We start from the raw sequence: 12,744 nt of genomic DNA, 5'->3' as shown, positions 1-12,744 counted from the left end.
CATCAACTCAATAACAGAACTTACAGTGCTGTCTTGCAGGTTTTCACTACCGGCAGCAACCTCTGATAACCTTCCTCTGATGTGGTGTATGTCTTCAGGTCAAACTCCTCCAGCACCTCCTCTGACATCAGTAACAGGTAGGCCAGGGCTGAACATTGGTCAAGTTTTAGTCTTGTTTCTGAAAGAGTTCCTGATCGCAGGGAGGTTTGCATTTCTTCAACTAGAGAGTTGGCACCAAGTTCATTCAGACAGTGGAACAAGTTGATGATCCTTTCTGGTGAGGATTCCCTTTTGATCTTGTCTGAAATGTACCTGACTGTTCTCTCGACTGTTTCCTCATTGCTCTGTGTTGTACTTCCTGTCTGTGTCAGAAGGCCTCGTAACAGATTCTGATTGGACTCCAGTGAGAGACCCAGAAGGAAGCGGAGGAACAGGTCCAGGTGTCCATTCTCACTCTTCAAGGCCTGGTCCACTGCTCTCCTGTGTAAGTCAAACAACTGGATTGACTCCTCCTCTTCATCCTCACTAGTGGTGGAAAAAACATTTTCCTTCTTGTCCAGACATGATTCTGAAGCATGCACTGCTGCTAGAAACTCCTGAATGCTCAGATGCACAAAGCTGTAGACCTTGTCTTGGTTCAGCCCAGATTCTTCTTTAAAGATCTCTGTACACAATGCTGAGTACTCTGATGCCTCTGTGACATCAAGGCCACACTCTCTCAGGTCCTACTCATAGAAGATCAGGTTGCCCTTCTGCAGCTGTTGGAAAGCCAGCTTTGCCAGTTTCAGGATCATCTCTTTGTCTGACTGAGACAGTTCCTTTGGGTTTGTCTCTGTGGCTTTGTTGTACTTCTTGTTCTTCACAATGATTTGGATGAGCGTGAAGTGTGAGTACATCTGGGTGAGAGTTTTGGGGACTTCATCCTTCTCTGCCTCTTTCAGCATCATCTCAAGGACAGTGGCTGATATCCAACAGAAGACTGGCATGTGGCACATGATGTGGAGGCTCCTTGATGTCTTCATGTGTTTGATGATTTCATTGGCCAGATTCTGATCTGTGATTTTCTTCCTGAAGTACTCCTCCTTCTGTGGATCATTGAACACTCGTACCTCTGTCACCTGGTCAACATACTCAGGTGGGATCTGATTGGCTGCTGCAGGCCGTGAGGTTATCCAGAGGAGAGCAGAGGGAAGCAGATTCCCCTTGATGAGGTTTGTCAGCAGCACGTCCACCGAGGTTGGCTTCGTGACATCACAGCACCTCTCATTGTTTTTGAAGTCTAGAGGAAGTCGACACTCATCCAGACCATCAAAAATGAAAACAGTTTTGGTTTCACCATCTTCAATGCTGTCAATCTCTTTCAGCTCTGAGAAGTAGTGGGAAAGAAGTTGCATCAGACTGTATTGGTCCTTTTTCAGGTTCAGATCACGGAAAGGAAGAGGAAACATGAAATGAACGTCCTGATTTGCTTTTCCCTCTGCCCAGTCAAGGATGACCTTCTGCACAGAGACTGTTTTTCCAATGCCAGCGATTCCTTTTGTCAGCACAGTTCTGATAGGTTTGTCTTGTCCAGCTAAAGGCTTGAAGATGTCGTTGTATTTGATTGGTGTCTCTTGTGTGGTTTGTTTCTTGGATGCCATCTCTATCTGTCTCACCTCATGTTCATTATTGACCCCTCCACTTCCACCCTCTGTGATGTAGAGCTCTGTGTAGATGTCCTTTAACAGACTTTGGTTTCCATGTTGTCTAATTCCTTCAGATATGTGTTGATACTTGTGTTTCAGTTTAGCCTTAATGTCTTGTTGGACTGTCAGAAGAGTTTGACCTGTAGGAAAACAATGAGAGTTGGGACTCATAAGTTTGTGTGTGTGTGTGTGTGTGTGTGTGTGTGTGTGTGTGTGTGTGTGTGTGTGTGTGTGTGTGTGTGTGTGTGTGTGTGTGTGTGTGTGTGTGTGTGTGTGTGTGTGTGTGTGTGTGTGTGTGTGTGTGTGTGTGTGTGTGTGTTTAAAGGGGCCTTTGTACCGTTCTTTGTAATATTGTATGAAACACAGTCTTACTTCTTCTGTCCAGAAGGTTGTGTGTGATCTTTAATGCATCCTCACTGTCCAAACTCTCCACTTCCTTATTGTCATCTGGTAATGGTTCCTGGCTGAAAGCAGGTGGCTGATCACTCTTCATTGATAGCAGGCTGGGGGCAGGTGACTCTGCTCTGGGCTTCTGGACACTGAACAAAACAGGGAGGCAGATCACCTCATCAATATATCATCAGTACCTCATCTACATCATTTCAACAACTGTATAGCTGAACTCATAGAAGTCCTGATATTTCTTTATAAAGCTACAGTCTGCAATTGGTAAATCGGTTTGGGGACTTTTAAATTAATGATGTAGAACTACATTTGATGTAATTTGGGAAAACTTTTCCCTTTAGTTTTATATCTTTAAGAGAACTGTATATTTTACATGTCATCTCTTACCTCTTAGAACTGGTGTCTTGAGTCATTTTAGAGGCAGTGGTCCCCTCCTCTCTCTCCCCAGAGAGACTAATTTTAGAGGCAGTGGTCCCCTCCTCTCTCTCCCCAGAAAGACTCATTTTAGAGGCAGTGGTCCCCTCCTCTCTCTCCCCAGAGAGACTCATTTTAGAGGCAGTGGTCCCCTCCTCTCTCTCCCCAGAGAGACTCATTTTAGAGGCAGTGGTCCCCTCCTCTCTCTCCCCCAGAGAGACTCATTTTAGAGGCAGTGGTCCCCTCCTCTCTCTCCCCAGAGAGACTCATTTTAGAGGCAGTGGTCCCCTCCTCTCTCTCCCCAGAGAGACTCATTTTAGAGGCAGTGGTCCCCTCCTCTCTCTCCCCAGAGAGACTCATTTTAGAGGCAGTGGTCCCCTCCTCTCTCTCCCCCAGAGAGACTCATTTTAGAGGCAGTGGTCTCCTCCTCTCTCTCCCCCAGAGAGACTCATTTTAGAGCCAGTGGTCCCCTCCTCGCTCTCCCCAGAGAGACTCATTTTAGAGCCAGTGGTCCCCTCCTCTCTCTCCCCAGAGAGACTCGTTTTAGAGGCAGTGGTCTCCTCCTCTCTCTCCCCAGAGAGACTCATTTTAGATGTAAGTCACAGCTCACTCAGCTACAATAAGAAATAACAGAACAGTCAATATTTCTGAACATTGTTGTATTGGGGATTTATTATTCTCCTAAATTGATGGGATGACTAACTTAGAAAGAATGCAGTCTTGACTGGGCTAATGTAGGCTGTGACACCTGGCAAGGCTGTGATTGATGTGAAGAGCTGCTTTAGGGGGTAAAATTAGATACTGGTTCTTTGTGATCTATGAGTCTTCCTTTGACTAGGAATGATGTCTAAGGGAGCTGGCTCTTCTCACTATGATAGGTTGTTATGATAATCTTGTGCCTGGCTGAAGTGTGTAACAAATGGCGCCGAAGAGATGAGAACAACCCCTGAATCAACGGATTGGCTGAGATAGTTTAAACCACGCTCAAGTCTTTACTCTAATTGGCCAGCAGAGAAGTGGGAAACTTCCTCTGTCAGAGTATTTGGGTATTGTTTCTGGAACAATGTTTTAGTTGTCTGGAGTGTCCTGCGAGACATCACAGAGAGCCCGTATATACGAAACATCATATTTACCATTGAAGGTTTTTGCATTAATTAAAATAACTAGTATACCTTAGAAGTCGTGTTGACCTTTTTTGTTCCTGATACCAGATTTGAATTGACGCGACTTTGACAGTTGAAGAACCATTAACAATGACAACACTTTTACTGTCTGTGGTCAAAGTTCAAACAGAGACTTCATGTTGCATTTAAACATGCACAGTTAATTTGATTTGATTTGACTTGGATCCCCATTAGCTGACTCCATAACAACAGCTAGTCTACCTGGTTGGATCCCCATTAGCTGACTCCATAACAACAGCTAGTCTACCTGGTTGGATCCCCATTAGCTGACTCCATAACAACAGCTAGTCTACCTGGTTGGATCCCCATTAGCTGACTCCATAACAACAGCTAGTCTACCTCGAGTAAACACAACTAAAAAGACGTTACAGCTTAGATTGACAGACATTATAAACATTTACCAAGTAGACATTACATACAGTTAAAATAGCTGACAGGTATTTCTTCTATACCAAAGGAAGCCAGGCTATAATGTATCTTTCGTCTCTCTTTGCTTCATAATTGTCCTTTAATTCGCAAGAGGCTGAATGTATCTCACAGGAGAAAGCATCCGAGCGAGCTAAACAGCGCCCCTCTGTCTCTCTATGTGTAGGCCATCTATCTGATGCTGTCTGGTCCAAACGAGTATGACATTGTTGCCCGTAGCATTGAAGACAAGGGAAGCCTGCGAGCATTTGGCCTTTGATTTAAAAGCTCTGTATGACAGAGTGATAGACCGTGTACTGTATGACAGAGTGATAGACCGTGTACTGTATGACAGAGTGATAGACCGTGTACTGTATGACAGCGTGATAGACCGTGTACTGTATGACAGAGTGATAGACCGTGTACTGTATGACAGAGTGATAGACCGTGTACTGTATGACAGAGTGATAGACCATTTTGTCAACATGAAAGAGAGGAGGATGTCATTGGCGTTTCTCTACAAGTAGGGTGAGTCAACATGTTTTTTATACTTGCACAAACACATAAATCAGGACCATGAACCATTCTTTGCAACTTGCTGTAACTCTCTGTGGTTCTAAATCAATAGTTGTTTAGTGGTCGGAAACATTAACTTGCTTGACCATGATGTAGGTCATGTAACTGTCTGTTACATAGAATATGCTTTGTGGACTTAACCAGACAGAAGTTGCTCTCTGGTTTTGTGATAAAACAAAGGTGTGGTTGAGTTTATTCTGCCACTGTGTCTTCTTATTGTCTCGACCTTTAGGCCTAAAGCCTATATCAGGGTCACAAGGCATATGAATTAACAGGTTATAGAGCAAAACAAATATTACAACACATAGATTGTATTGTATTTTTCTGTCATCCCCAGTGATTTTACGCACGCACCTCTACTGGTGTGACCTCATAATTGGCGTGGATGCAATTTGGACACCCAAGCTTTAGGCTTCTGTAGGACTGAACCTGCCGAGTTGATGTATGAGCTTCGGAATGTTTTAATTATAGGCTATGCCCGGGCTTTTCTCCGTTTATTTTACAAGTTGTATCATGTTAAATATCAGCCACTATCGAGAGCCACCGTCAGTAAAACCCACATACATTTATAACTGTCACGTTAGTGTTCGTTTTCTTCAATGTGTAGCTTATATCGTATCTGAAGATTATGCCTTTGTTAAATGTTTTTCATGAAGAAATGGAATGTTGTTTGTGTTAGTATCAAGAGGGAATGTTTTGGGTGTGACGTCACATATAACAGACCGGAAGTGTGTTGTAGACAGGGGAGACTGGGGATTGGCCAGAAGAGGGAGCTTCATTGTTTATAAATAGGGGGTTAAACAAAGAAGAAGTCAGAACGAGCAGCCATTCCGAGGCGTCGCTCTCCGGGTGTCATGTCACCTGTCATTTATGCTGTAACCTCGTGATTTTAATAAAAGCCTCTAACACGATGCAGCATAGACGGACTCTTTGTTGACAGCAATAATGGCCACCATTCACCCGATACGACACTTACATTTAGCATCATTCCATTCTGTTTCCCTTTCTTTCCTCTGTCACGTCAGTGTAAGTTGTTCCTGAGGGTCGTTAGCATTAGGCTAACGTTGTGCAAGAATTTAGGACATGTAGCCTGTTTGAATCATTATGGAACTCAGACCACACGTAGCAGGTTAAACCTGTAGCCTGGTTCACGGTTCACGACGACTGAACCGGTTTCATACAGTTCCATGATTAGTGAGAATTAGGGTAAATGCACCAGAAAATCTGTTGGCCAGCAAGTGTTTTCAGCAGTTGAATTACATTAATTCAGCGGTCGCAAGGGAACCACGCCTGCAAAACCCGTTATGCAACTTAATAAGGTAAAGTCTGAATAGAAACTATGAGCAGTGCGTAGGAAAGGCGTAATTTCATAAATTGGAATAGTGCCCTTAGTGAATACACCCATGCACTGCTTGACTTGGTGCCAACAGTTTATCTCGCCCTTTGCACCCGGGCTTGTATTCAGGTGTGCCGACAACGATACGGAACATTACGCAACAGTGCGTTGGCCAAGTTATATGAAGCGTACAGCACTGAGCAAAACGGACCACAGCCTTTCTGATCGGTGTCGCCAGAAAGCATTTTCAACTTGAACTTTGATTTATCCCAACATTTAAATAGTTTCTATGTCTATTGTTGCGCGTCAGTTTTACTTGACTGACTTGAAGAAACAGACTATTTTCTTTAGTGACAGCTTTACATAATTCCGATGCACGTCTTTCTAACGCAGTTTCGACATGAGGATAATAATCACGATAATGTGATGTTAATCGCCTTTACCAATAATACCCTACCTCATAGCCCTGTAGCCTATAACATCACATCACATTGGATCATATTGATTAGGCTAAGCAATATGAATCAACACCAATGTACAGTAAAATTATCATTCTTGAAAGTTGAAATCAGTATTGTATTAACTTTACAATTCTGCAGACGTCTTACCCCTAAATCATATATCTCTCGATGATAGCCTAACTTCTCCAGAAAACTTTTCCACATTAAATTGTAAAAGAAAGCTACAAACCTCCGATGTTTTTGTCTTCTACCTGTAAGGTCCATTTCTTCCTCTACTTCCTTATACTACCTATGTTGGGACATGAGGTGGAGGGAGGGAGAGGTAGAGGGAGGAGGGAGGAGAGAGGGAGAGGTGGGGGAGAGAGGGAGAGGTGGAGTGGAGGGAGGGAGGGAGGGAGGGAGGGAAGGAGGGAGGGAGGAGAGAGGGAGAGGTGGGGGGAGAGAGGGAGGGTGGAGTGGAGGGAGGGAGGGAGGGAGGGAGGAGGGAGGGAGGGAGGGAGGGAGGGAGGAGAGAGGGAGAGGTGGGGGGAGAGGGAGAGGTGGAGTGAGGGAGGAGAGGTGGAGAGAGAGGGAGGGAGGGAGGAGAGAGGGAGAGGTGGGGGAGAGAGGGAGAGGTAAGGGGATGGGAGTGAGGGTGGAGGGAGGGAGGGGTGGAGGGAGGGAGGGAGGGGTGGAGAGAGGGAGAGAGGGACGAGAGGTGGAGATTGAGCATAGTGCAATATCAAAAGTAGTGCACTATATAGGGAAAAGGGTGTCATTTGAGAGTACGTACTCTATACACTGTGTAGTAACATAGGACCTTATTGACAAATGTTATGTCTCTCTCTCAAACCCACACACAGACACTCACACACACACACCTACCTTAACAGAGGTGACTACACTACAATTACAACTTGCGGTAACTCTCTGTGGTTCTAAATCAATAGTTGTTTAGCGGTCCGAAAATGTCGGAAACATTAACTGGCTTGACCATGATGTAGGTAATGTAACTGTCTGTTACATAGAATATGCTTTGTGGACTTAACCGGACAGAAGTTGCTCTCTGGTTTTGTGATAAAACAAAGGTGTGGTTGAATTTATTCTCCCACTGTGTCTTCTTATTGTCTCGACCTTTAGGCCTAAAGCCTATATCAGGGTCACAAGGCATATGAATTAACAGGTTATAGAGCAAAAACATTATTACAACACATAGATTGTATTGTATTTTTCTGTCTTCCCCAGTGATTTTACGCACGCACCTCTACTGGTGTGACCTCATAATAGGCGTGGATGCAATTTGGACCCCAAGCTTTAGGCTTCTGTAGGACTGAACCTGCCGAGTTGATGTATGAGCTTCGGAATGTTTTAATTATAGGCTGTGCCCGGCCTTTTCTCCGTTTATTTTACAAGTTGTATCATGTTAAATATCAGCCACTATCGAGAACCACCGTCAGTAAAACCCACATACATTTATAACTGTCACTTTAGTGTTCGTTTTCTTCCATTTGTAGCTTCCATTTAGCGTCATTCCATTCTGTTTCCCTTTCTTTCCTCTGTCACGTCAGTTGTTCCTGAGGGTCGTTAGCATTAGGCTAACGTTGTGCAAGAATTTAGGACATGTAGCCTGTTTGAATCATTATGGAACTCAGACCACACGTAGCAGGTTAAACCTGTAGCCTGGTTCACGGTTCTGTCACGGTTCAGACAGACGACAAGAGGACCACAATTGCGTCACACCAGAAAGTTTATTAAAACTTAAGGGAAAAGGGAAGTAGGGAGTGAGTGAAGGCTCCAGGGGTTATCCCGTCCAAGGTGCTGGGTCTGTGCCCCCCCCAGTGGCAGCGATGCGTCCGATGACGCCGGTGGTTGGTGGTCCAGAAGTCCTGGGGGGGGAGGAAACACAGACACAACGGGGCGGATGAAACAAGGCAGAAGTACAGTTCAAGGGAAATCCAAATACGTTGTAGCAAGGCAGAAGGCTGGTCAGAGTTACCGGGGTCGAAGAGTAGTCAGGAGTCGTAATGGCAGAAAGCAGGTCTGGTTTTCCTGGGGCAGAAGAGTATCCAAGAATCAGGCAGGTCCGGGGTCACAAAACAAGGGTGAGCCAGAAGCGCGAGCACACAGGTTCCGGGTGTGAGCTTTGCAGACGATCTGACAAAGGAGAGCTGAAAGACAGGACTTTAAATACTGGGAGAGGTTAGTGGGTAATGCAGCGCAGCTGGCAGAGTAATTAGAGCCGAGCAGAGCAGGGACAGGTGGCGCTAGTTAGGCTGAGTAGAGAGAGAGAGAGATGAGCAGAGTGGAAGATAGTGGAAACACATTAAGGTGGTAACCCGGTGGAGTGAGAGGGCTCATGACAGAACCCCCCCCCCCAAGGGACGGCCCCAGAAGTCCCAAGAGCAACACCACGCCGGGCGGGAGGAGGGAGCCGGAGGAGGGCTAGAACTCCTCCGAACGGTCCGAGCGAACGCCCTCATCCTCGGAGGAAGCCGGAGGGCCGTGGTCGGGAGATGGGACAGGTCCCGAGACAGGATCAGGCACAGGACAGGAAGCCGAGCGGGCAGGACGGTTAGGGATCCCTCTGGGGCGGCCCACGGATTGCAGGTTGATCAGGATGCCGTTGGTGGAAGGCGGTGATGAGAGTCCTATCCACAATCCGACTAGCTGGCACCCAGGTCCTTTCCTCAGGTCCATAGCCCTCCCAGTCAATGAGGTACTGGAGACCCCTACCCCTCCGTCTGGACCGAAGCAGGCGGCGGACGGTGTAAACCAGACCACCATCGACGAGCTGTGGAGGAGGAGGACAAGGCGCAGCAGGGACCAGCGGACTCTCATGAATGGGCTTAATCTTAGACACATGGAAAGTGGGGTGCACCCTCATGGAATTAGGCAGTTGGAGCCGGACAGCAGTTGGGCTAATCACTCTTATGATAGGGAATGGGCCAATGAACCGAGGTGCCAACTTCTGCGACTCCACCCTGAGTGGCAGGTTCCTTGACGACAACCACACCCTTTGACCAACATGGTAGGTGGGAGCAGGGATTCTCCGACGGTTGGCCCCGGTAGTGTAGCTGGCAACGGATCTGAGAAGTGTGGCTCGGGCCTGTGACCAGGTGCGGCGACATCGACGGGCAAACGCAAGTGCAGATGGGCAAGTAACCTCCCCCTCCTGACTGGCAAATAGAGGAGGCTGGTATCCATAAACACATTGGAAAGGGGACATACCGATGGCAGAGCAGGTCAGAGAATTGTGTGCGTACTCCACCCATGTCAATTGCTGCGACCAGGAGTGGGGGTTGCGTGAAGTCATGCATCGCAGTGCCTTCTCGAGCTCCTGATTTGCCCGCTCTGACTGCCCATTGGATTGGGGATGGAATCCGGAAGTCAGACTGACTGTGGCTCCCAGCAGGTGACAGAACTCCTTCCAAAAAGCGGAGGAGAATTGTGGACCACGGTCAGAAACTACATCCTTTGGCAGTCCGTGGATCCGGAAGACGTGTTCCAGGACCACCTGGGCGGTCTCCTTGGCGGTTGGGAGCTTGGGGAGGGGAATGAAGTGTGCCATCTTGCTGAATCGGTCAACTATGGTGAGAATGACGGTCTTGCCCCCTTGAAGGGGGCAGCCCCGTGACAAAGTCAAGGGCGATGTGAGACCAGGGACGTCTGGGCACAGGCAGGGGCTGCAGCAATCCGGCTGGGGCTGGCAGGACGACTTGTGTTGGTTGCAGATGGGGCAGGCTTGGACGAATTCCCGTACATCCTTTCTCAGAGCGGGCCACCAGAACCTCTGGGCGAGCAGGTTGTAAGTGCGGGTGGAGCCAGGGTGACAAGCTAGGCGGGAGTCATGTCCCCACTGAACGACCTGGGACCTTAGGTTTTCGGGGACAAAAAGGCGGTCAGCTGGGCAAGTGCTGGGACCGGGCTGGTTACGGAGAGCTTCCAGCACCTGTTCCTCAACAGCCCAGGTCAGAGCTGCTACGATGCAGGGACTTGGCAGAATCGACACAGGATCCTTGGAGGGGTTGTCATCCTTCTGGAATTGACGGGAGAGGGCGTCTGGCTTGGTGTTGCGTGATCCAGGCCGGTATGACAGAGTGAAATTAAACCTGGTAAAGAACAGGGCCCAGCGGGACTGCCTGGAGTTCAACCGTTTGGCCGTGCGGATGTACTCCAAGTTCTTATGATCGGTCCAAACGAGAAATGGAATGGTGGACCCCTCCAGCCAGTGACGCCACTCCTCCAAGGCAAGCTTCACAGCCAGCAGCTCTCGGTTCCCTATGTCGTAATTGCACTCAGAGGGGGACAACCGACGTGAGAAAAAGGCACAGGGATGGAGCTTCCTATCCTCCGCAGCCCACTGAGAAATCACAGCACCAACTCCCACATCCGAGGCGTCCACCTCCACAATGAATTGCCGGTCCACGTCAGGCATCTGGAGGATGGGAGCGGAGGTGAACCTTACCTTGAGGGTACTGAAGGCCTTGTCGGCTGCTGGGGTCCAGGTGAAGGGTTGCTTGGTGCTGGTTAGAGCAGTGAGAGGGGCAGCAACGGTACTGTAGTTCCGGATAAACTTTCTATAGAAGTTAGCAAACCCCAGAAACTGTTGCAGCTTCTTTCTGTTCTCCGGAACTGGCCATGAAGTGACTGCTGATACTTTGGCAGGATCCATTTGGATACTTCCCTCTGCCACTATGTACCCCAGGAAGGCCACTGTCTTGACGTGAAACTCACATTTCTCTGCCTTGGCGTAGAGGGAATTCTCCAGAAGACGATGAAGGACTTGCTGGACATGGCGGGTGTGTTCAGACAGGTTTCTGGAGTAGATTAAGATGTCATCCAGGTAAACGAAGACAAACTTGTTTAACATGTCCCGCAGTACATCATTCACTAGAGCCTGGAACACAGCAGGAGCATTGGTGAGGCCAAACGGCATAACCAGATACTCGTAGTGGCCTGTTGGTGTATTGAATGCGGTCTTCCATTCATCTCCCTCCCGGATCCGCACTAGGTGGTAAGCGTTTCTGAGATCCAACTTGGTAAAAACAGTGGCTCCCTGGAGCAACTCAAAAGCAGAGGTGAGCAGAGGGAGAGGGTAACGGTTTTTCACTGTGATGTCGTTGAGTCCCCTGTAGTCGATGCAGGGGCGAAGAGATCCGTCCCTCTTCCCCACAAAGAAGAAGCCAGCACCAGCCGGAGATGAAGATGAACGGATCAATCCTGTGGACAGAGAGTCATTGATGTAGTCCTCCATGGACCTTCTTTCAGGAGCAGACAACGAATAAAGATGGCCCCTTGGAGGGGCTGTTCCAGGGAGGAGGTCGATGGCACAGTCGTACGGTCGGTGAGGGGGCAGAGATGTGGCTCTTGCTTTGTTAAACACTTCTCTGAGACCATGGTAGCATTCTGGGACATGGGAGAGGTCAGGAGCGGAGTTAGTAGGTACTGGCCGAGGGGGTAGTGCGGCAGCAAGCAGGCAGGTTCGGTGGCAGTCCTCTCCCCACTCCCTGATCACCCCGGTCACCCAGTCGAGCTGAGGGTTGTGCCGGCGGAGCCATGGGTAACCCAGGATGAGGGGTTGGCCTGGAGAGGGGAGCAGGTGAAACTGGATAGTTTCTTGATGGTTTCCGGACAGACCCATCAAGACCGGGGCCGTGACATGAGTGACCGATCCGAGTAAGTGTCCGTCCAGTGCCCGGGCAGGAATAGGAGGTGTCAAACGGAGGTTCTCCAGTCCCAGTTGGCGTGCCAGCTTGATGTCCATTATGTTGGCTTCGGCGCCAGAATCCACCAGAGCAGCCAGGGTGTGAGTTGAGTCAGAGAGGCGGAGGTGAACTTGCAGCAAGGGTTTGCGGTCGGAGGACTGGATGGTCATTGAGCTCAACCGGACTCCCCCTATGCCCGGTGAGCTTCGGCTTTTAAAGGGCAGGTTACCACACGATGTCCATCACCTCCACAATAGAGGCAGAGGTTTGAGGTGAAGCGGCGCTGGCGCTCTGCAGGAGTGAGAGAGGCTCGCCCAATCTCCATAGGCTCAGGCTGATCAAGCTGACTTGGGTGAGTGGCAGTAGCTGACAGGAGCCCAGTCGGATCTCTCCGAATGCCGGTAGTTGGTGGACCTTGGCGCCCCTCTCACGACGACGGGTCTGTATCCTTCTGTCGATCCGGACAGTCAGTGCGATGGCTTCATCAAGAGTGGAAGGCAGTTCATGGGAGACCAACTCGTCCTTGATATAGTCAGCCAAGCTATGGAAGAACGCGTCCACCAACGATGGTGTGTTCCAAGAACTTCGTCTTGC

At 48.7% G+C, this 12,744-nt stretch overlaps 1 pseudogene; it reads right to left on the bottom strand.

The window, feature by feature from the left end:
* Nucleotides 1–20: 20 nt before the first annotated feature.
* Nucleotides 21–2,560, bottom strand: LOC123484919 (annotated as a pseudogene).
* Between the last annotated feature and the right edge of the window lie 10,184 nt (nt 2,561–12,744).

The sequence above is a fragment of the Coregonus clupeaformis genome, unplaced genomic scaffold (genome assembly GCF_020615455.1).
Source record: "Coregonus clupeaformis isolate EN_2021a unplaced genomic scaffold, ASM2061545v1 scaf0497, whole genome shotgun sequence".
Taxonomy (NCBI): domain Eukaryota; kingdom Metazoa; phylum Chordata; class Actinopteri; order Salmoniformes; family Salmonidae; genus Coregonus; species Coregonus clupeaformis.
This window is presented reverse-complemented; position numbering and strand designations above follow the sequence as displayed.